This window comes from Natrix helvetica (genome assembly GCF_964273705.1).
Source record: "Natrix helvetica genome assembly, chromosome: 6".
Lineage (NCBI taxonomy): Eukaryota > Metazoa > Chordata > Lepidosauria > Squamata > Natricidae > Natrix > Natrix helvetica.
This window is the reverse complement of record NC_138553.1, coordinates 66,848,216-66,873,346: the sequence shown is the minus strand read 5'-3', so window position 1 is coordinate 66,873,346 and position 25,131 is coordinate 66,848,216. Positions and strand designations below refer to the sequence as shown.

At 41.0% G+C, this 25,131-nt stretch overlaps 1 long non-coding RNA gene across 1 annotated transcript; it reads right to left on the bottom strand.

Annotated features, from left to right (window-relative positions):
- Positions 1-928: 928 nt before the first annotated feature.
- LOC309395069 lies at positions 929-22,217 on the bottom strand. Its single transcript, XR_014175846.1, has 3 exons — positions 22,027-22,217; positions 2,759-2,857; positions 929-1,065 (listed from the first exon to the last, which is right to left on the bottom strand). It is a non-coding gene; the product is annotated as an uncharacterized lncRNA (long non-coding RNA).
- Positions 22,218-25,131: the final 2,914 nt, after the last annotated feature.

The window sequence follows — 25,131 nt, the reverse complement described above, 5'->3', positions numbered from 1 at the left end:
TGAAATACCAATTACTTCAATAATTCCCTTTGAGCAACTACGCATTATACAATTTCTGCCTCTTTCAAGTTTATACAACAATGTGGTTTTCTGGAAAATCTGTTGTGTAACATTACTGTAGATGAAAAAGACACAGAGAAAAGGAAGAATATCATAATACCATATTCTCTTTGTACAATGCACCATCAAGCATTGCAGATAATTTTCCACTGGTTTTGCAAGACTCAGGCACATAATATTGTTTAGTCTTCTATGTTCTTTCTACACCTGGTTTACATTTATATGCATTGCCTGTGTACATCTACAGAGCTTGTGGGGAATTGTGCTTTTTTGCTTGCACACTTGGGGGAGAAAAGTTGTTCCTGACATTTTAAAATGTAATCTACACTCCGGAGGCCTTTTTTTTTTAAAAAAGAAAAAATGTACTGAGAAGATGCTGGCCACAGTCCAGTATCTGTACATAGGCAGCAGATCTCTGCAGCTTTTTGCATTCCAGCTAAAGCACAGTGTGACAGCTCAGCTGTAACCACCTGCTGCCATCTGCCCTCATTCCTGCCAGCTAATAATACAAAAACAAAACTGTAAACAAACTAGCAAAAAGCAGGCATACTGTACCCTGGGAAATAGCTAGAGTATGATGACGGGCAAGCAGAGGTGGCAAAGGAAGGGGAGAGAAGGCTCCTCCAAGCTGATCTCATGAGATTCCATCATGTCTTCCATAATAAGGTCTGAAAGCATTAAATGCATCAAAGATTCCCCTGGTCAACTCAACTGTTGGAGCTACCGTGACAATGCAGTGCTATCTCTTAAGTAAATTACAGTGCTCTTCACCTTAGGGACTTAACCCAAAGACACTCATCATCATAAAGCATACATGTAAATCGATGCATACACATATATAATAAGTTGCAATTAGAATTCGCTTTCTGCTTTGATTATGTGCCAGGAAGCCTCTGCTGACTCTTAGCACAGATAAATTATCTGCAGATGATCTGTTCCCAGCCCAGTTTTCCAATGGTGCGCTCCATTGTAATTCAAGCCATCTATCTCAGTACCGGTCATCGTCTGTAATATGGAAAATTACAGCTTTAAAAAGTCAATTTTCTCTCCCTCTTCTGAAAGTGTTACATCATGTCCATGCAATCTTATGAACTTGGGTATGCATGTTGGCAGTCAAATGCTTTTTATATGGCTCTAGTTCAGTGGTGGGTTCTGGATCCTGTTGCAACCGGTAAAGTTGCAATGGGGCCCAGTGTCCTCCACATGAACGTGCGCAGTGCGTGCATGCGTCTTACCATCCAACAACGCTTCCGTGATGCTCCAGGTGCTTGGCAAAGTGTCACGCAGGCACTGTACGCGCTGTGCCCGTGCGTGGATGCACCAAAGTTTTTAAAGACAGGTAAGGAGGGCGGGCGGGTGTGCCCTCCAGAGCACTGTTCTGTACCGGTACCCAGTACTCCGGGCAGGCACCAGTTGGCCCGTACCGGGGCATACCGCCTGCAACCCACCAGTGCTCTAGTTGTACCTCTTCTAGTAGATGAATCAGACATACCTCTTTTCCTAGCATAATACAGGTAGTCCTCAACTTACAACTATGTGACTTAGTGACCATTCAAAGTTCCAGTGGATCTCCTGGAGGGGTACTTACAACCTGGATTCAAAGTTCCACCCAGGTAGTCAGGTGGCCACACATTAAGCTCTTGGCAACGGAGCTGCGTTTATGGCTGTTTGCAGCACCCCACAGTCATGTGACCACATTTCAGACAGTTTTGCCAAAACCCACCATTTACTTCCATTTGGGGGGGGGAACTGGCCCAAATGACTGCAACATTCACTTAACGACCATCACATTCACTTTATGACTGCTGCAAAAAATCAGAAAATCAGATCAGTTACATATCAAATCAGTTGGTCACACTTGTCTACACTTGCCTACACTTTACGGCCATCATGAGTTATGACCATGATGGGCAGGCTCCATTACAGGCAAATCTGAGGACTACCCGTACTGAGTGATAAAGAAGACAATTAATGTCCATGAAAACAAAAATGCATTTTCTGAGTTTGCAAACTCAGAAAACGCATCTTTACTTTCATGGACATTAATTATCTTTCTTTGCAAACAACACACAGTGAATATCTTGTTAGCATGGAATAGAGTTCAAAGGAGGAAAAATTGTATGGGATTACACCATATTATACAGTGGACAGTATATCACTCATTTGCAGATGGTGGGGAAGAGACTATCTATTGCATGAGAGATAATTGAATCCCAAATTTATTTGATAGCAGGGCGAATAAGTGTTTTTCTCCCTTCACTGTATTACAGTCTAAGACCCAGCTTCTGAATTAATCCATGGTAATAGTTATGCTGTTGCAAGTGCATCTTTTGTATGCATAATAGAGGCTGATGAAAGTCTTTTGCATAGGATCTCTGTGGAAGGCCAGTATGGCCTCTTTTGACAAAGATCATTGAATTTTTTTCATCTCTGGTCTTAGGTTGGGCAGACAAAGAAACAACAGCTGGAGGCAACTGAATGTGACAGGCTCCATCTGCATTCAGCACACACAGCCTACACGTAAGGAAAGCCTGTCTGTTTGAGCTTATTTTAAATCCATATTCCTGCATCAAAGGATAAACACAGGTAAAATTCAACATAAATTATAAATCTGGCATAGTTGGGGAAGCACAATTTATAGTTCAATCCCATGCACTTCTATTGTGAAGTCATTCCTACTGAATTAGGTTGAGTTTACCTTTGCAAAGATGGGTCTCAAATTGTTGATTACAAGTCCGCTCATATTCATCTCTTCATCAAAACGTTTAGCAGATCTATATCCAATTGATGCAGAAGACTAAACAAATAGAAAATCTAATTATGTAAATCATCAACATTTTAAAGCATGTTTTCATACCACTAAACTACAAAAGGACACCCTTCAAAGGAAAACTCAGACTTAGGCATTGAAAAGAACAATCGAGGTAGAGGATAGAAGAAACCTGACTGCAGTTCAGACTTTCATGTAACAACTGGTTAATTTCCAAATTCATGATAGATTCTAGAAAGATGCACATTTTTTTATACTTGCTTAGACATTAGAGGGACGTGGTGGCTCAGTGGCTAAGATGCTGAGCTTGTCGATCAGAAAGGTCGGCAGTTTGGCATTCGTAACTGGCTGACCAACCACACTCAACGTGTAGTCCTCAATGGAACTGCATCTACATGGATGGAGGTATGCAGTGGAGTACCCCAAGGCTCTGTTTTAGGCCCAGTACTCTTCAACATATTCCTCAATGATTTGGATGAGGGAATAAATGGGGAACTCATCAAATTTGCAGATGACACCAAGCTGGCAGGAATAGCCAACACTCCAGAAGATAGGCTTAAGATACAGAAGGATCTTGACAAACTTGAACATTGGGCACTATCTAATAAAATAAAATTCAATGGTGAAAAGAGTAAAGTTCTACATTTAGGCAACAAAAACGGAATGCACAGGTACAGTATAGATAATACCTTGCTCAGTAGTAGTAACTGTGAAAGGGATCTTGGAGTCCTAGTGGACAACCATTTAAATATGAGCCAGCAGTGTGCAGCAGCTGCCAAAAAAGCCAACACAGTTCTAGGCTGCATCAACAGAGGGATAGAATCAAGATCATGTGAAGTGTTGATGCCGCTTTATAATGCCTTGGTGAGGCCACACTTGGAATACTGCATTCAGTTCTGGTCGCCATGATGTAAAAAAGATGTGGAGACTCTAGAAAGAGTGCAGAGAAGAGCAACAAAGATGATTAGGGGACTGGAGACTAAAACATATGAAGAACGGTTGCAGGAACTGGGTATGTTTAGCTTAAGAGAAAGAAGGACTAGAGGAGACATGATAGCAGTATTCCAATATCTCAGGGGTTGCCACAAAGAAGAGAGAGTCAAGCTATTCTCCAAAGCACCTGAGGGTAGAACAAGAAGTAATGGGTGGAAACTAATCAAGGAGAGAAGCAACTTAGAACTGAGGAGAAACTTCCTGACAGTTAGAACAATTAATCAGTGGAACAGTTTGCCTCCAGAAGTTGTGAATGCCCCAACACTGGAAGTCTTTAAGAAGATGTTGGATAGCCATCTGTCTGAAACGGTATAGGGTTTCCTGCCTAGGCAGGGGGTTGGACTAGAAGACCTCCAAGGTCCCTTCCAACTCTACTATTGTATTGTATTGTAATGGCAGTTAGAATCCCTAGCGCCGCGTAACAGAGTGAGCTCCCATTACTTGTCCCAGCTTCTGACAACCTAGCAGTTCAAAAGCATGTAAAAATGTAAGTACAAAAATAGGGACCACCTTTGGTGGGAAGGTAACAACATTCCGTGCGCATTTGGCATTTAGTCATGCCGGCTACAGGACCATGGAGACATCTTTGGACAGCGCTGGCTCTTCGGCTTTGAAACAGAGATGAGCACCGCCCCCTGGAGTCGGGAACAACTAGCACATATATGCAAGGGGAACCTTTACCTTAGACATTAGAAGTTGGATGGTTGCAACTATCTACAAATTTAGAATTTAGCTTTAGGGATACTAAAACACAACACTTGCAAAGCAAATTAACTGCAATGGAGAATCAGACTTGCTTCATTATTGGCTGAGGGCCAAGACATGACTTGTGTACCATGTGCAAATAGTGTGGCTTAGGTAAGAAATCCTGGAAGAGCTGTAGATGGAGCCTCAGCCAGATGGTCGCAGCCATAAAAGGGGAAATGCAATAATACTATGACTTTTCCTCCAGTGTCATTGCTAGTGGAGTACATCCCATATTTTATGAAATTCCATCTGTTCATCAAACCTTGGGAAGAGACATGAACGGCATATCTTTGCCCTCTCGACCAGGAAGGCCTCAGAGATATGCTTACTAAAAAGATGGGAGATTTGAGGCAGAAAACAGAAGGATGAAGGAAAATGTTCTGGAGAGGCCTGAGAAATAATAACCAGGATGTAAGTAGTTCAAGAAGGAGCACGCAGAGAAGCTAAAAAGTCTGCAGGGAGCCCACAGTCAGGAATGTGAGCAATGCTGCTAAGAGACAGATGTTCCTCTGCAGGCACCACTTAAATTTTTGCTGGGGGCTTGTGGAATTTCCAGATCACAAAAGGGTTTAGAAGAGTCTTCGGTGAAGGGAGAGGATAGGCCCGATTATGAAAGGAGTGGTGATTCAGATATTTTAACAATCTTCAAATTCAGCTGGTAAATCTTTGGGAGACGGCAATCCTTTTCATGTTGTGCCATGGTAACCCATAATTAGATATCCTAGTATAGACTAACAGCCTAGTTCCAAAAAGAGGACTGTGGTTTGGGGAAATGACTCTGGCCTTGGATCTCTTTATTTCAGTTCCATACGTGACATTATGGCTGCAATTACTTGTGAGAGAGGAAAGGCATTCTCCATTCTGCACACACTCTCATTATTATGATTATTATTAAAGGATAGGAACATACTTAATCACACTCGCAGTCCAAGCAGCCTAAACAAAATGTATTTCAAAAAGACATGCCCAGGTAATGTCAGGGATTGATTCACAAAATTCAACACGCAAAACATGTGCTTTGTGATCAAATGCATGCAACTGACCCTGAGCTTTGCTTCAATAAGCAGACTTTGATGAGAGTAAATTGGGGATTGCTTTTTCTCCAACACTTCCCATTACATTATACCCTTTTCAGGGAGCTGAAAATGCCTGCAGAACAGTGCTGGGATTCAAATTGTTTTACTACCAGTTCTGTGGGCGTGGCATGGTGGGCGTGGCTTAGTGGGCATGGCAGGGAGAAGGATACTGTAAAATCTCCATTCCTTTCTCACTCCAGGGAAGGTTACTGCAAAATCCCCATTCCCTCCTGATCAGCTGGGACTCAGGAGGCAGAGAATAGATGGGAGCGGGCCACTCAGAGGTGGTATTAACCGGTTCTCCAAACTATCAAAATTTCCGCTACCAGTTCTCCAGAACTGGTCAGAACCTGCTGAATACTACCTCTGCTGCAGAAGCAACAGAAAGGTGACAAGTTCACACACCATTTCGTCTTGATATCATATTATGTGTATATGTATTCTGTATGTGTGTGTTTGTGAGAAATATGAAGTATACATAATATGTATAATATCTGCATTTATATTTATGCAGCAAACATGCGACATTCGTGTATTTGTTAGGTATTTATATTAACTTGCTATATTTTAAATGTTTCCACTAATTAGAGTTTACGAGGTCAATTAATGATTCACTGCGATCAAAAGATGTAGATTGATTAAAAGTCTGAAGTAAAATTTATCTTCCACTCTTGACATATTTTGCTCACAGACTTTCAAGCGGCTGGAAGAATTTGCTGACTTCTCAAGGCTAGAAAGCTTTTAGCTCTTTTTTTTAGGAGGCATACAAGCAACAAACAAAGCTCCAGCCATTATTTATTATAATTTCCCTTTAGGCTCTGGATGCCACTTAAGTTAACTTTTGTTTATCTCTTGATGGAGAACTGCAGACTTTCCAGCACACGGATTCTGCTAGCTTATTTGACAAAATCAATGCTGCTGACCAAATTTAGCTCATTGGAGATCTCTAGCATTAATAGAAAGCTCTGCTAGCATGTATCTGCATTGTCACTCATTAATCAGTAATCCTTCATAAGCCGGCCATGTCATCCACAGTGCTCAATGTGTATGTTTAAATAAAATACCAGAGCAGTCAACTGTGAAGGAATATTGGCAGCCTGTTTAGTTAATGTTGTTCATTTTTTTGACGCAAAACATTCTGTTCTCAGGCTGAAGGAGACAAGCCTTTTATTGCAGCAAGGTAGTAAAAATGCCCTTCTTTCAGATCCATTTGTTTCTGCATTCTAACATGCCAAAAGACAGACAAAAGACCTTGTAATTTTCCATGGCTATCAATCCAGTATCTTCATAATACAGCTTTCACAGGTCAGCTTTAACACAAACCAGTGGAAAAGCAGCACATCCTGAGGGTTTATTTCAAAGAAGAGGTAGGAGAGGCTTCAATCAATCAATCAATCAATCAATCAATCAATCAATCACCCAGAAAACTAGCCAGGGAGAAAAGGGATTGCACCAGGATCTTTCTCCTGCTAATATGTGATTGGTGCACATGCTAAACCAAAAATGAGTCCAGTTAATGAGAATGCTGGTATTACCATTCTCCCATTCTCAAGCCATGTGGTCGACTTTGTTGCCTGAAAACTAGAATGGGATGTTTAGGCACGGACCGTTGGCCGTGCCCACTTTGCACCCAACCAACTGCCAGTGATTGTCTACTGCCAATGGCCACCTGGCCCTCCAGCCCTTCATCCCTGCCCAGTCCCTGAGGCATGGTTTGACCTGGGCATTTTGCTGACAATCCAGTGGTGGGGAGCAACAATGGTGCTCGGGGGGGGTAGTGCATGATTGTCAGTGGACGGGGCAATTGCAGGCACTGCGGAGGCTGCATGTGATCGGTAGCAGGCAGGCAAGGTGATCGCAGGGACTGGGGCTGCACATGCAATTGGCAGCAGGTGGGCAAGGTGATGTGGGGGCTGTTGGGGGATGAGTGGCGAGGTGTGGGCTGTGGCTCTGTCTGTCCGCTGGCGGGAGTCTTTGCTTCCTTTCTATGCAGTGAAATCCTTTTTCCCAGATCGAACAGTTTTGCACAGTAACTGATATTTCTGCTGCTGACAAGAACTGTCCCCTTCCTAGTCCTTCTTTTCAAATCATTTATTGGACAGTATTAAAGCTGTGCTGTCTTTTTAACTGCAGAGACAGCAGGTTGAGCAGGGACGAGGGGGCACCGTCCTCCCCACCCCCATCCTTCCCTCCCAGGCAGTGGATCTCAAATCTGAAAGCACTGTCAGATATCCCCTTCTCCAGAGGTGGGTTGCTCCCGGTTCAGCCTGGATTGGGAGAACTGGTAGTAGCGGTGGCAGGAAGCTCCGCTTACCCGCCCGGACGCTTCTGCACATGCGCAAAGCATTGTGCGCGTGGGGAAGCGCGCCTGAACTGGTAGTAAAAAAAATTGACAACCCCCCACTGCCCTCCCCCCCAGCCTGCTGCCATGCTTTGCCCCCCCACAGCTTGCTGCCAATCGTGTGCTGCCCCCCACAGCCAATTCCACCCACCCACTGCTAATTGTGCACTGCCCCCCCAAGCCATCACTGTTGCCCATCGCTTGATTGGCTGGCGGCTACTTGTCCAGTGCAGCAAAACATCTGGATCAAATCATGCATCAGTAAATGGGCCAAGATGAAGGGCTGGGGGTGGAAGGCCAGGGGGTCCCTGGAAGTGAACAATTGCTGACAGACAACCATCAGAGGTGAAAAGTCTGCTGTGGTTCGGCAGTGGTGGTTAGCTGGGAGTAAAGCGGGCACTGCCAAGGGTCAGCACCTAAACGTCCTAGACCCCTGAAAACAGTATTTGTATAATTAAAAAAGAGGTTGGCGGAAATAAGTCTCTTAACTTTGTATCTCATGCAGTCTCTGGTGTTTAGTTTATAGTGTGTTTTAATGTAGAGAAGGCCTCCAAACTAGCATCCACCACAACCATCTCAATTGCTACCATTCAATCTATTAGTTCATGAATTCCACTTAAAGTCTGCATTATGTAGGCAAGATCTCATAGGTGCACTAACTTATGATTTGCTCTGACTACATTTACATATAGCGGTAAGCCATAAAACATGGTTTGCCAACTGTAATGGTTGGGTTCACATATCTACAGCTGTACCACAGTCCTTCTGAGACTTGGGGTAAATCAACAAATGCCCCCACAGATTCAAAGTATTTTCTCAAATTCTGTTGGGGGATTCTAATAAGAAGCATCTTGCTAGCTTAATAAAATAAATGGAAATCAGCCACCATGGAGCAAGCAGCCTGGGGGGAGGGGGGAGTTATATTGCTGCAGCTCAGGAAGGGAAGCAAGAAGATGTACAGGCTTATTATCTCATTGATTTGAGCGGTATGCTGCAGAAGATGCCAGAACAAATGACAAAGTAATTAATTTGGAACCTAGAGAGAACAACAATACAACATAAGATGAATTTAAAATAAAATCATGCCAGACAATAAATGAACAAGGATGGGAAAGGTAGTTGGGACACCATTGCTCTCTTAGACTTACATAATCTCTTTTCACTTTTATACCAATGCAAGTACAGGCCTAGTTCTGGAATAGTTGTTGTCCTTAACCTGGGGTGTCAAACTGGTGGCCGTGGGCCAGATGCTTCACACGCAGGCCACACCCACCTCGGCACCGCAAAGGCAAAAAACATCACGATACATTGTGATACATCGCGTGGCACGATCAAGTTTTACACCCTTAACAATTGGAACTGGAAACGGTGTCACTAAGCAACATCGTTATTAAGCAAGACATCGACACCACAACGAGCTTGCCCAACTTCGGCAGCAATTGTTAAGCAAATCAGCCCAGGTCGTTAAGCAGGGCATCTGGGTCTTCCGATTTTACTGCTGGCTTCTCCATTAATTCAGCTTGTCAGAAGCCAGCTGTGAAAGTTGCAAATGGCGATCAGATGATATGGGATACTGGAAAAGTCATAAAGTCCAATTGGATGTGAATCACCCTTCTGTTGTTCATGGGACCATGGGGTTGCAGCTAGAATCGCAAATCTGAAGACTGGTCATAGAGTGATTTTTTCAGCATCATCATAACTTCGAATAGATGCTAAACAGGACATTGTTAAGGATGAACTACCTGTAAACACTGAAATTTTGGGAGATGTTGGTGTTGTTGTGAAAATATTGCAAGGCTGTCATTGTTATTTTGAAAGTATTTTTAATTTAATTTTGGGGTTTTTCTCAAATATACGAGGATGATGAAGACATCATGGCAGTGACGTGCAGTCAGGGGAGGCAGGGGAGGCAGAGCCTCACCGCTCTCATCATGAAAATTAAAAAAAAAATACTTCGGGAAGCCGCGAAAGTGGCTGGGAGAGGCGCGCGGCTTGGTTTAGCCTCCCTGGACATCGCAGCAGCAGCTCCAAGTGTGCCGATCTCGCCATTTTTTGCATCAGGCGAGCCCAGGATCCTTGCAAGGGGAATGGGACCACGTGTGCAGGAGGCTCCTCAGCGCCAGCCTCAGATCAGCGCAGCCGCATGTTGGCTCAGGAAGGAGGGGAATGGGACCACGTGTGCAGGGGAAAGGGACCGCGGCTCACGCTGATCTGAGGCTGGCGCTGAGGAGCCTCCTGCACACGTGATCCCATTCCCCTTGCAAGGATCCCGGGCTCGCCCGACGCAAAAAATGCCTAGGTAACATCATCAGTGCTAGAAGGGAGTGGGAGGGGGGGAAGGAGGAGAAAGGAGAAGTTTCTCTTCTCAGAAATGTCTTCTCAGTGGAGCTGTGGCAGCCTGCCTGTCCCTTTCTGACATTTCTGAGAAGAGAAACTTCTCCAGTCGGCTGCGCCCGTGCGATTGGAGCAACCACGCGGTTTGATGACGTCACCAGCCTCACCAGCCATAAACCTCACCGCACGTCACTGCATCATGGCATCCATTTGATAATCTTAACATAATGTTTGATAATCTTAAAATATGGTTTGAACCCAGCCTTTCTCCCAAATCATCATTCTTTAAGCAGCAAGCAATAGAATATCTGCTTTCTCTAAGCCTGGTTTCTATTTCTTCTAGTCACAGGATGAAATGATGTGTATGTGTGTGTGTGTGTGTGTGAGAGAGAGAGAGAGAGAGAGGGGTGGGTGGAGGGAGGATAAGAATATGTTTTTTAAAAAATATTGGCTTACTTAAATTAACTTTTGCTGTTGACCACATTCTTGTCATGGATCCTGTATCAGAAGGGCTATTTGGAAAAAAGAATCCTGGGCTTTGATTTTCAAAATGTGGGCAAAATTATGAATTAGAATATGAGATCAACATCTGTGAAATGTTAAGACGCTATTAGGTACATGCAAAAAAAGCTCTTTCTAAATACTGTAATAAAAGCAAGAGCATTTTCAATCTATTTGCTGTCACTTTAACATTGTGCAAATTATAAAATGTGGGTTTTATGGCATGAAAAATATTTACAGACCTCAACGCCTTGCTGTTTCAACTTCCTCTTCATTGTACAAATGCTGCACTGTTTTATATTTGTATTATCTTTCTGTTTAGACATACTTGAACCATTGCCCAGGGAATGTCACAAACAGAAGTCAATGACAACAGAACCATGACATTTTAATTAAGAAAAAATGAGTTAGCATTGACAAGAACTGTATTCTGACACCTATAGGCAGAAAACCTACCACTGAAAGTTGACAGGCATAGAGCTCTAAAAACCCATGACTGGAGATTAACAAGACCTTAAATCTGGTTTATGCCATCCTGCAAATGCCTCAAAATAATACAGAATGCCTGCTTGCCTGCATGGCTGTGGTTGGAGGAATGGAGGGATGTAGATAGACAGATCAGAATGCTGCTTTTGACATTGGATATCTGAGTTCAAATCCTGGCAGGTAGCTATAGTTCTTTACAGAAATGGTTCTTGGGAAATATCCACTAATGTTTCATCTGCCTATCTCAAATATGAATCTGTCATGATCTAGGAGAGGGGTCCATAACTCCCAGGTTGCAGCCTACTACCAGGCTCAAGCCTTTGCGAACCAGGCCATGGAAGTGGCAGGTGAGCGTCTGTATCTTCATTTGCAGAAGAAGCAGGCAAGTGTGGCATTTAGGCTCCATTTGCATGAACATTGGGCACACATACTCACCACTCCTGCAAATGGAGTTGTGTGCACACTTGCCTGCTGCTCAGGTGTAGCCATCCCTTCTCCCCCACCAGCTGGTCCAGAAAGCCAGAAAGGTTGGGGAACTCTGATCTAGGAGAGTGTTGCTGGTTCGGATGTTACACAGATTAAAGGGACGCGCGGTGGCTCAGTGACTAAGACGCAGAGCTTGTCGATCAGAAAGGTCAGCAGTTCAGCGGTTCGAATCCCTAGCGCCTAAGTAACGGAGTGAGTTCCTGTTACTTGTCCCAGCTTCTGCCAACTAGCAGTTCAAAAGTGCGTAAAAATGCAAGTAGAAAAATAGGAACCACCTTTGGCGGGAAGGTAACAGCGTTCCGTGCGCCGTCGGCGTTTAGTCATGCTGGCCACATGACCATGGAGACGTCTTCAGACAGCGCTGGCTTTTCGGCTTTGAAACAGAGATGAGTACCACCCCCTAGAGTCAGGAAAGGCTAACTCATATGTATGAAGGGAACCTTTTACACAGATTAACAAGGAACATGTCTGATGTTGTAGAACCAGAACAATCTGACAATAAATGGACTGCTAGAACAAACCTTACATGCATGAAACTAGAGAACTTGGAATTGATGGAATACTACTACCACAGTAGATCTAATGACTGGGGATATAGTAAATGTATGGGGGAACAATAGATAGACAGAGGACCTGCATCTATCCACACTAACAGAGAAACAGCTAATGTCAGGTGCAAGAAATCATGAAGCTGGGTTGTTCAAATGAATATGTTTATTTCATGCTATCTCTCTACAAGAATGTGAATTACTAATGGTTAAGGCAGATTGGCGATAGATAAGGGTCAACAAAATTCAAGGAAGGCTGGACTTAGATGTCTTAGGGGTATGAAGGGACTCCAAACTCAGGACATGTTTGACTCCATCCTTGTCATCTCCTACACACTTCAACCTACTGAAATGGAAACTTCTCTTACAACTGCTCTTAAACCAACTACATATTATATCTCAAAAGGATCCAGAAGAACAACTGTATGTGTAGGCAACATCTGAAGCTGAAAGATAGTGGGATGAAACTACCAGCAGGCCACATAGCAGACATTTGGCTATGTACACTTTAGTATCCCCATAATCACAAAGGAACCAGATGAAGAAGCAAGGAAAGTAGTAATATCCATGGGCCTACAAAAGATAAGGCAGATCTTGAAGAGCCACCTCAATGGGAAAAACAAGATCCATATTATGCACATGTACCTCCAGTATTGTGAGCTGGCCAAAGGAGAATCTGGAACTTGCAAATGTGAAGACTGAGAAGTCTCTCAGAGTATACAGAGGTTCTATCCTCAGAGACTGTATACCAGTTGGAAAGAAGGCAGGCAGGATCTGGTGAGTGCCAAAGCTACTGTCCTGAATATAAACCATAGTATTCATGAGTACATCAGCAAGATGTCACCCAAAGTTCAGTGCTGAGAGAATTCCTGAGGCAGCAGGTGATATGGAAGAAAATCAAGAAGAGGAAATGCCATGGAAAGACAAGACCCTACATGGAATGCACCATTGACAGATAGTTGAGGTAGCAGACATTAGTAAATTTAACAGTGGCTGGAAAGGGCTGGACTAAAAGACAGCACTGAGGAACAGTCACTACAAGAACAGTCACTAAGCACCAGATATACAGAAGCAAGATCTACCACTCTGCTCAGGAAATGAGGTAGACTATGCAGGGAGGCGTCAGAGACAGTCCAACACAGATAGTGGCAGAATGTAAGATGCAGGTGGGAACAGCGTACAATGAATGACATAACCAAGTAGCTGGCATTGTGTATAGGAACATCTGCAGTGCATAAGCTAGATCTTCCCAAGTCCAGAAGGGAGATTCTACAGGTGATGGAAAATAACAGTACTAAGATCCCACGGGACTCCCAGATTCAGGCAGATACTGGCCAATCAATACTGGATACAATCAAGATCAAGTGAGGTACCAATACCACTGAATAAAGCCCTAGTAAGACCACACCTAGAGTACTGTATCCAGTTTTGGTCACCACACTTTTAAAAAGAAAGTGGGAATGCAGTGCCACACAAAGAGTGCCAAGAATAGCAACCAGGATGATTAGGGGACTGGAGACTAAAACATTTGAAGAACGGTTACAGGAACTGGACATGGCTAGTCTAGTGAAGAGAAGGACCAGGGGAGACATGATAACAGTGTTCCAATATTTGAGGGGCTGCCACGGAGATGAGGAGGTCACACTATTTTCCAAAGCACCTGAAAGTTGGACAAGGAATAATGGATGGAAATTGATGAAGGAGAGATTCAACCTAGAAATAAGGAGGAATTTTCTGACAGTGAGAACAATCAATCAATGGAACAGCTTGCCTTTGGAAGTTGTGGAGGCTTCATCACTTGGGACTTTCAAGAAGAGATTGGACTGCTATTTGTCAGAAAGGGTCTTCTGCTTGAGCGGGGGATTGGACTAGATGATCTATAAGATCCCTGCCAACTTTGTTAATCTGTTAATCAATCAACCAGTGGTAGTAGACACGGGACAAAATATGGTGGCAGTTAAAGATGTAGCAGTGCTAAGTAACAACAACTTCATAAAAAAAGTATAAAAATCTGGAGAAGTACCAGAGCCTGAAGGTGGAACCACGGAGGATGTGGAAAGTAAAGACCAAAGTGATATGTGTGTGTGTTTATTACAGAATGCCTGACAAGACAAGACCTTCCTATGCCTAATCAGCCATTCCCTTACAGATACATATGCTAAGGTCTTCCAAAAAGAGGGGTAGATCCTTCAAAGTTCCTCCCCTATCATGAGGAATATGCAACAAAGCTAAGCTAGGGCTGCCAGAGGACAGCAAATTGTGCAGAAATCACAAACTCATTATTGACATCTAGAAGTTCTCCCAGTTTGAGCAACTTAGATGCAATGTGACCCAAAGGTGATTTTCAAAAGGCAGCTGGAATTACTTGTGTTTTTTTTCCTTGAAAACATTTCACTTCTCATCCAGGCTTTTTCAATTCTGAAGAAGCAGCTTCTTGGATGAGAAGCAACACATTTTCAAGGGAAAAAAACCCCAAGAAAGTCCAGTTGCCTTTTGAAAAGCACCCTTGGGACAACGATGACCTGAATGATTGAGAATCTCCATAAAAGAAATAGTGCTAGCTAAGCTGTAATTGGCTTTTCCTGCAGATGGGAAGAACACATTTTGCCAAAGCAAAATATCATTGCAGTGGTAAGAACATGATGCTGCCTTGTGCACACAGAAATGTATTGGAGGATTTGCTTGGCATGTTGAGCCTGTTTTTTCACTGTACTGGCATCCTCAGAAAGGAGCCCAAATGCAGGATGCATGGCATATAAAGTTTGATATACTAACATGCTGCAATGTTTAAGTCCTAGAAGGGTCAAAATCAGAGGTGGTATTCAACAGGTTCCGACCAGTTCTGGAAAACTGGTAGCGGAAATTTTGAGTAGTTTGGAGAACCGTAAATACCACCTCTGACTGCCCACTGCCCCCATCTATTCTCTGCCTCCCAAGTCCCAGCTGCTCAGGAGGAAATGGGGATTTTGCAGTAACCTTCCCATGGAGTGGGGATGGAATGGAGATTTTACAGTAACCTTCCCCTGCCACGCCCACCAAGCCACGCCCACCAAGCCACGCCCACCAAGCCATGCCCACAGAACTGGTAGTAAAAAAAATTGAATCCCACCACTGGTCAAAATGTGTCCTTTTTCATAGATGAGGGTAGGGGTTAGCAGCTGATGGCCTAGGAAAAACTAGCAAATGTCCTCTGCAGCACAGTTTGATTGGCAGTTGTCTATTAACCAAAAAAGGAAAACCCTGGCCAGTGGTTCCCTAAATGTAAGTATCCATTCCGCAGGTCACTGTCACATCCTGTTCTAAAACAGTCTGAAATTATTAGCACAGTCTATAATGCTGTCAAGTGGATTGTAAATTGCAAATGGAAAAGTACAGTATATGGCAGGGGTGTCCAAACTTGGGAACTTTAAGACTTGTGGACTTCAACTCCCAGAATTCCCCAGCCAGCCATGCTGGCTGGGGAATTCTGGGAGTTGAAGTCCACAAGTCTTAAAGTTCCCAAGTTTGGACACCCCTGGTATATGGATAATAAGACTTGTAGCTGGAATTCCACCCCCCACACAACTACAGCTGATCTAGTTTTTAATGGTTAACGTGGTTAAATATATAGTTAAAAAGTTAGTCTCGTGCAATGAAACTTGGGTGATATTTTTTCCAAAATGAATTTGCATTTACACCTTGCTTCTCCTTTCAAAGGAATTATTCATGGGACTATCCTATTTTGTCGTAGCGCTAACTTAGACTGAAATAATGTTACGCATTGCTCTTCAGCCGTTCTTGCAGAACAGAATGCGCTTGTGTTCCACAGCAAAAAAAATGAGGTATAACTCTTTTTTGCAAATCAAAAGATGGATAAGATTTTTAAAAAGTATAGAAGCCCACTAACTATCGTGATTTGCACCAAACATGATTAGACGCAGAATCATCATTGATGAGACTGCAGAAGACGGGTCTTTGCTGTGCATACATCGAAAGCTAGGCTTTTTAATGTTTCTTCTCCCAGTTTGGTGTTTCCTTTCTCTTTACTAATTTTTTATTAGCATTTCATGTACTTTCTCTCTTAAAATGTCAGTACACTAAGATGCCCTCAACCCTTTAAAAAAAAAATCTATTATGACTGAAAAATGCAGTAAAAGATTTGATTGGTACATGACCTTCAAGAGCAGTTGAATGTTGTGTTTTGAGGGAAACACAATCCAGAAATTATAAATATTGAAGAAGATTTAAAAGATAGTGAACCTTTGTACCATAAATTTGTCAATGTGCAATAACGCACAAGAGTTAAAATATGTATCTTAATTTTTACTGGGTTAACTTCATACTAACTACATGGAGATAATCAATATAGTTGTACAGTAAGCTTATTCACAGTTATATTGGAACAGTCATGTGCTTGTGGTTTAAGGCTAAATTATTTGGAAGAAGTAGCTATGCAGTTACATTGTTTGATTGCACCATACTAATATTGGTGGAATTTCCTTAATCAGATTTGGAATAAGTGTAACAGAGTTGCAAAATTCATCTTTATGTGAATTAGGGTGCATCTTCACCAATCCACCCTGAAATTGTGTTCAAATTTGTATTTATCCATGGATTAATCCAATTTTATCAGTTCATATGATAGACACAACCATACTTTAATCCTATAATCTGAATTTGCACAGTGCCCTCAGCTAAAATATGACCGGCTACTTTGTGGATCAATGTACTATAAAAACACAAACAATTTTCTCACCAAGCATTAACCTTGGTGAGGAACATATTGGTATGGAAAGGTATCTTTTATACTGATCCCAGAAACAGGTCTTGAGAACACAAGCAAATGAATATTCATTATGACTTGGATGCTTTGACATAATACTTCTCAGAATTTTTGTATTTGTATGTGTATAAGTTTCTGTTACTTGTCCCAGCTTCTGTCAACCTAGCAGTTCGAAAGCACGTAAAAATGAAAGTAGAAAAATAGGAACCACCTTTGGTGGGAAGGTAACAGCTTTCCGGGCGCCTTCGGCGTTTAGTCATGCCAGCCAAATGACCACGGAGACATCTTCAGACAGCGCTGGCTCTTCAGCTTTGAAATTGAGATGAGCACTGGCCTCTAGTGTTGGGAACGACTAGCACATATATGGGAGGGGAACCTTTATCTTTACATATGTGTAAAAGGAAAACAAGAACTGTTTTATTATCTAAGAATACTTATATTCCTAGGACTCTTAGATCTAGGGCTTAATAGAGGGCCGTAAGACAGTGCTGGATAATTTGGTGATAAGGGCATCAATGATAAAGTGCAGGCAGGATACAAGAATAAAGGGCTCTGGAGCTTTTTTTCAAAGCAGCTATGATAATTTGAACAAAGCAGATATGATAATTCTAAGCATTTACTTAGAATGTTTTTTCTTTTATTTTAAGAAGCATAGAGGCATTTTTTACATTCAATGTTGCTTTGATATCTTGCATTGTATCTTGCTATCTACACTCTCTTATCAACGGTTAAAAATGAATATTGTCAACATGAAATACCATAAATAATCTGCTGCTTCAACAATGCTGCTGTTTTTATTTTCCCTTTCTGCTGTTGAATTCAGTATGAGTTGATATATTTTATTCAGATAATAACCATGCCTAGTAAACTAAATTTAGAAAGTTGGCTATTTCTTATTAGGCTTATTATGTCACCAGTTCATGGTCCACATCTGAGGTTGTCATTAAGCATTGATCACAATGTGGAACCATGTTTAGGTACAATACATTTAAAACAAGCAATAGATAAATAAATAGATAGGAAATTAACAAACTATTGGTTCCCACATTCCTTTTCAGTTAAATAAACGTATCTATGCTGTTCAGTTACTGCTTTCCATTCATATAATCCCCTTCTTCTTCTCACATACCACTTTTGTGCTGAATGAAGATGTAACTATTCTGTACCATTCAAGAGATGTGCCTAATTATAATTTGCCCACAGGGTATGTGTATTTCAGTTTGCTGTTGGAAAGATTACTGGAGTCCTAGCTAAGACAGGCAGGAAACGTTTACTACCATACTAAATAATTTGCCATCTTTTCTGATCATGCACCATGAATGGATCAGCTAATGGATCTACTCTACCATCTTCAGTCGCTTCCCTGTGGAATGGGACAACTTGCCACAGTCAAGTCACCGTGGCCATGTCGAGTTGTCGTAGACTGTCCTTGCGGAAAGGGGCAATTTGCCACAGCCAACTCACCATGGTCAACTCGTGATGGCCAAGTCAATGCAGGACAATTCAAAAATTCAATTTAATTATTTAAAATAATTTTAAAAATGTTTTAATCTTTGTCATTCACATTTCCTTTTGTCTCTCCTTTGGCATCCTTTCTGTCATGATTCTATTCCACTATTTCTTCAGTATTAGTGTAACTCTTTTCCTGTGGTGAGCTGTCCCGTGGCAAGTTGGCCTTGGTTCTCAGTACTAATCAATACCATAGGTTGACAGCTAATTAGCTAATTTACCTAATAAGTTTGGCATTATTCTAGATCAGGGGTGTCAAACGCATGTAGTCACAGTGCACAAACGCATCATGTGACACAAACGCATCATGTGACATATCAGGACTTTTTTGCCCTTCACTAAACCGGGCATGGGTGTGGCCAGCGCATAACACATCCAGCCTGTGGGCGGGGAGTTTCACAGCACTCTTCTAGATGATACAGATGTTTGACTATCCTTGGGGTGCATAACTATCCTTGGGGATACGATTACAGGGATTTGTGTATTTTACACAATGGAAAGGTGTAAGTGGAGCCGATTTGTAGGAAATTAAAATGAGTGTAAATTGAACATTAGAGGGTTTTGGGGTAAGTGGCAGAAAGTGATATAATAATTGCCATTATTGTAATTACTGCCACCAAAGTCACGATTAGTGAATGATAACCAAGTATATTGATTTAACCCCATTAACAAAAAACATTATATTCCAGGTGGCATCAGAGCCATAAAATCTGTGATTTATTCACACTTGTAAGTCATTACTTGTTGTGATGGTTGCCAATTGATGAGTGTGCCTGAAGTCTCTTTCTATGTTTGTTGGGTTTGCCAAAGTTGGCAGGTATAAGAAGCTTCTGCTCTATAGTCATCAATTTAGTTCTGTGCTTTCAGAAAGCTAAGACCTGAATTTCAATTTTTTCATGGTGTGGTATTAAATCTTTTCCTTGCTGTCAAGCAAAGACAGCCCTGCCATTCCCATTTGACTGATTTCAGTTTTAAAGGATTTCACAAGCCTTTCCCAATAAACAGTGATGAGCATAATGATATCTGATATTTTGTCCTGCCACCCACATCTGTGCTAGTACGGAATATGTAACAGATTTCTTCAATGGAAACTGCCATCATAGGATTGTGTAGTTCACAGAGCTGACATTTAAAGCAGATAATAATTCCACTACAGCAAACAACTGTTATTTTAAAGATTACCTATTAGAAGGCAGAAATGTACAATTGTCATCAAACCGACTAGACAAGACTATTTGCTTGGATAAAAATAAATCTGGGAAGAAAAAGATTTTGATTTATGCAGTAGCATGAAAAATTGTGGCATTCATAATCAATTTAATATTTACAGTAAACATGGACCACTAGCAAATCTGCTTCCTGGAATTTAAAACAACAGTACCCTGGAAGCTACTAGACAAGAGCTATGGGGAAGAGACTAGGAACATGTTATTTAGTTCTGTACCATAGCTAGAAGATCTTCCAGATTCACAATTTTAAATTTCACTAATTCTTGATCCAATGGATACAACAGACTATAAAAATAAAACAGTCTGTCATAAAGATTAACATTAATATGTACAACATATATTGTATTGGTTCTGTACTGTGAACATACTGGTAAAAAGCAAGGTAATACAAATAAGTTAACTTTATCTGTTCACTGAGACCTTGCATTGAAAATAACATGATGCAAAAATTACTGGGGAAAAACATCTTGGTCTAATCTTAAGTAGCTATAACACCAGCTTAGAAAATTGTTTCACAGTAAGATTCTTTCTGGTTGGCATTTAAACTGTCGATTATTGCTTTATATATTTTAGAGGTACCAGGAGGAAGGGTGAAAAAGAAAAGTGTTGCATTGCAATAGTGTCTTTTAAGGTATCTATTGCAAGTGATTTAATTACACTCCATAAGGAAAGAATCCAGAGAAATAGATAGTACATATAGGTATTCAGACACAAAGTTGGCACTGTTCCAACATTAATCCAATAAAGCCTACCCTAGTCAAATCCTATTATCAGTGGGTTCTGGCATCACACAAGATTTTGGGGACATGCCCCATAAATTAGTATAAACACCAGATGGCACTGCTATGCTAAAAATGTGTATAGAAAAAGTAGGAGGGGATCTGGACAATCTGTTTTTATAGTTTAATGTGACCTATAGCAATCTGTAATTGGGCCATGCTAATAGTGTAATTTGCTTGGTTTTGGATTATGTGACATCAGTCTGGTATCAATTTTTAGGATTTATCCAGATTAACCAATCCCCAATCCAGCCCTCAAATCTTTCATCAGTAAACCCATTATAATCAATTCCATCTATCTTACTAAAGCACATCCTCTTCTCTTTTCGTCTACTTTCCCATCATTACAGACTTCTCAAGAAATCTAGATGTTCTCATACAGTAATGTTACCAAAACCTGGTTTTAGAACCTAGTCATTTGCACATCAGTAGATTTATTTGTTCTTTGATCTATTTATTTTCTTGGCTATCCCTGTTATTCTCAGGCATCCTCTCCAATGTCAATCATTTTCTATTTTGTTTTTCCAAAGCCCAATTTTCATTTCTATAGAGTGTCACAAGGAGAATAATTGCCAACAATTAGTTTGTATGATTGTAGCCATTGGGGTTTCTAAATGATTGTCTTGGACTCGGTGCTATATATTAAACAGATATAAAAATAAGTCATGGTTTAGCTTGGATTAAAAAAAAAGCAAAATTTAGCAAGGAATGGCAAGTAATCTAATTGCCACCGATCCCTTCTCTTCCAAGTGTGAAAGTTGTCAGAGACCTACATCCTTCTGCATCTGATTGTTATCTGCATGTGCGGTGGATAAGAAATATGTGCATCATTTTGTGATTGAATGCTGGCAGGTAAATGATAATGGTGGGACTAAGATTAACTAGTGAATAATGGCCAAGGTGAGTTCTAAATCCCAACTCACATAGTTAAGAACTTGGCTAACTGGTATACTAAAGTAAAAATTATTTGCACTCCTTGAATGTGTTTTGATTTGTGGGGGGAAATCTCTAAAATACAGCTTCAGCCATCAGCCCCCATTAATTCCCTGTCTTGAAATTCAGGATGAAGGAAAAGAGAGTCCTAAGGATTCCCCATTTGATATATTGGAGAATAATAGTAATACTGAAAATTAATTCACACAATTTAATAAATCATATGTAAGCACCACAAGGGATAACTAATAATTATTTATTATTACTTTTCTCACCAGCCTTGACAGGCGTTTCTATAAATCCATTAGTAAAGGAAATTGTACGTCCGCTGACAATTCATTCCAACTCTTGGCATACTCAAGCAACACTATCCCCTAACCTTTGTTCTGAAGAAGCACATAATTCACAATATAAATCAGTCTAATACTTAACTACAGTATAACATAGGCAACACTTTTACAAGTTACCTTACCTCTGTGGGTGAAATCCAGTCTAATTTTTCTGTTGCCAGATGCCTTTTTCTCAAAGAAACTGCAAATCTTTTTCTGCTTTCCTCTTCCAGAATCTTTTCAAAATCTGTTCTCGAGGGTTGAGTAGTTATTGAGAGAATGTAGAAGATAAATAACATCTATTTGTGTGGCACTGCATTTCAGCACACATTCACTGAATACATTACTAACTTTATGTAAGCAGTAACATTTCCTGCACTACATGTTTTGTCCATTTGGCTTAAAATAATCTCATCCGATTCCATCCATTCCATTAAGATGGCAAGGATGCAATGGGCAGTAGGGAGAAAGCAGAGCTGCTGAATTTATTCTTTGCGTTGATCCTAATGCAAAACAAAAACAAAAACAAACCAACCTACCAAAAATATAACTGTAAAACACAGACTAGGAATACAAATTAAAATAAGAAAGAAAATGATAAAAAAAAAAACCTGTCCACTCTCGACGAGTTCAAATTACCAGGACCTGACAAATTACATGCCAGAGTTCTGAAGGAGCTGGCAGATGTGATCTCAGAACCACTTTACCATATCTTTCAAAGATCCTGGAGCACTGGGGAATGACCAGACAACTGGAAAAGAGCTGATGTGATTCCCACCTTCAAAAAAAAAAAAAAAGGGGGGGGGGAAAGGAAACTACAGATCAATCAGCCTGACCTCAATACATGGAAAAATTCTGGAAAATATCATCAAACCACAAATCTGCAAATACACACAGGCAAACAAAGTCATAACCAGAAACTAACACGGATTTGTCAAAAACAGTTCATGCCAAACAAAACTTCTTTCATTCTTTGACGAAGTGACTTTGACAAATTAGTAGACCAGTGAAATGCAATGGATATAATATACATAGATTTCAGTAAGGAACTTGACAAAGTAGGCTACAAGCTACTTCTTGGTAAGCTGAAACAGTGCTTTTCAACAGGTGATATGCATACCACTGGTGGAACTTTGGCACCTGGCAGGTGGCACGCGACATCGTCCAAGGCAAGAAAATACCATTACATTTTTCTCAGTGTTTTGAATGTGAAACACAGTCAAATGCATGAGTCATCATGTATTATTCATTGGATTGGAAAGACTATCTGTGGATTTGGTTCCATATTTTCTGTGGTGGTGGTGAAAGGCTTTCAACCCATGACTCGTCGTTCCCTGTTGCGCTTAAAATAGTACATATAAGAAAAGGCAGGAAACTTCAAAGTCAAAGTGTCTATTCTGGGCTGATATGTCGGCTCCACCCCTACCCACCTACGCTTTACCAACTACAACATGTCACTGGGTTCCTCCTTGCCATGTGCCATGTCATTTTTCTCCTTTCCAGTTATTCAGTTTCGCTACCACTGTGTGTGACTTGAGCCCAAGGTAGTGGTGCATATTAATAAATATGGATACATTTGTCATACGTTTTTCAGTGCAAAGGGAAAGTGATTCAGCAAAGGAACCGCCACTGAAGAGATTAAAAATGGCACCAAATCAAAATTATAGTAAAGATTATTTGAAGTTTGGATTTTATTTTGTGGAAGGAAACGATCAGCTGCTTCCTGTTTGTGTTATCTGCAATGAAGTACTGTCCAAGAATTCCACGAAGCCTTCTTTGCTCCAGAGACATTTAACAACAAAACATAAAGAACACACAGACAAGCCAGTAGCATTTTTCATGAAGAAGAGAAAGAAATTTATAAAATGCCATGCTGCTTTCATGAAGTTCACAATCATCTTGAAAAAAGATCTTGTGCTTGATAGTAGCTAAACGAATAAGCCTCACACAATCGTTGAAAACTTGTGGTTCCATCTACCATTGCAATTGTTTCAATTCTCTTTTATGAAAAAATGGCTGATGCTACTCGTAATATTCCATGTTCTGATAAGACCGTCCAAAGATGAATACAAGATATGGGCCCAGACATTACTCAACAAGTAGTGGAAAAGATCATGACAGCAGAAAAAATTGCCTTTCAATTGGATGAAAGCACTGACATTGCTGGTGAAGCGCAATTAATTGCCTTTGTGCGGTGTTCCTGATTTGGACAATACATGTATTATTTTGCTGCCAACTACCTGGCAGAATGACTGGGGAAGAGATATTCACAATAATCAATATTTTTTTCAGTGAACATGGAATATTATGGACTTGATATGTAACAATTTGTTCCGAAGGCGCAGCAGTTATTACAGGAATAGCTTCTGGTGTGATAGCATGAGCTAAGCCAAGAAACAGTTCCATTGTTTCAAATCATTGCATCTTCCATAGACATGTACTTGCTTCTATACCAGGGGTGTCCAAACTTGGCAACTTTAAGACTTGTGGACTTCAACTCCCAGAATTTCTGGGAAATTCTGGGAGTTGAAGTCCACAAGTCTTAAAGTTGCCAAGTTTGGACACCCCTGTTCTATACGGACGAGCCCATTATTACATGAGATTTTGGAGGATGCTGCAAAAATAATACATTTCATCAAAAGCTGGCCATTCAATGGTGTTTATTCGGACAATTATGCAAGGATTTGATTCTGAGCACAACTCTCTTCTCTTTCATAAAGAAGTACAATGGTTGTCGAGATTATTTTAACATTATCAAGATTATTTGAGCTAGGAGATGAAACGCACTTGTTCCTGACGAATGTTTCAAACCCCTAGTAGAAAAGTTGGAAAATGTCTTCTGGTTTCCTGCCTTGGCTATTTGGCTGACATATTTAAAAAGCTAAAAGAATTTAATTGGTCGCTGCACAGCCATGGTCATAATGTGTTTAGCATGGAAGACAAATCTGTGTATTCTACAAACAAATCTCCCTGTAGATAGGCCAAGTACAGAAAGAAAATATTGACTCATTTCCCAATGTGTAAGACTTCATCGAACTTCTGTTGTTGACACTGAAGACATTGAAACTGCCATCAAAAATCACTTGGAAAAACTGCCTTGCCTTGCAGAGTATGTTACTGGCTTCAGGGTAGCAGGTTGTGGGCAATTTCTCCTACAGTCCCTATTGCCTCTAGTGAATGAGTTCTGTAGTAAGAGGTTGATGATCACTGAAATTGGGAAGCCAATCTGAAAATATTTAACATGGTTC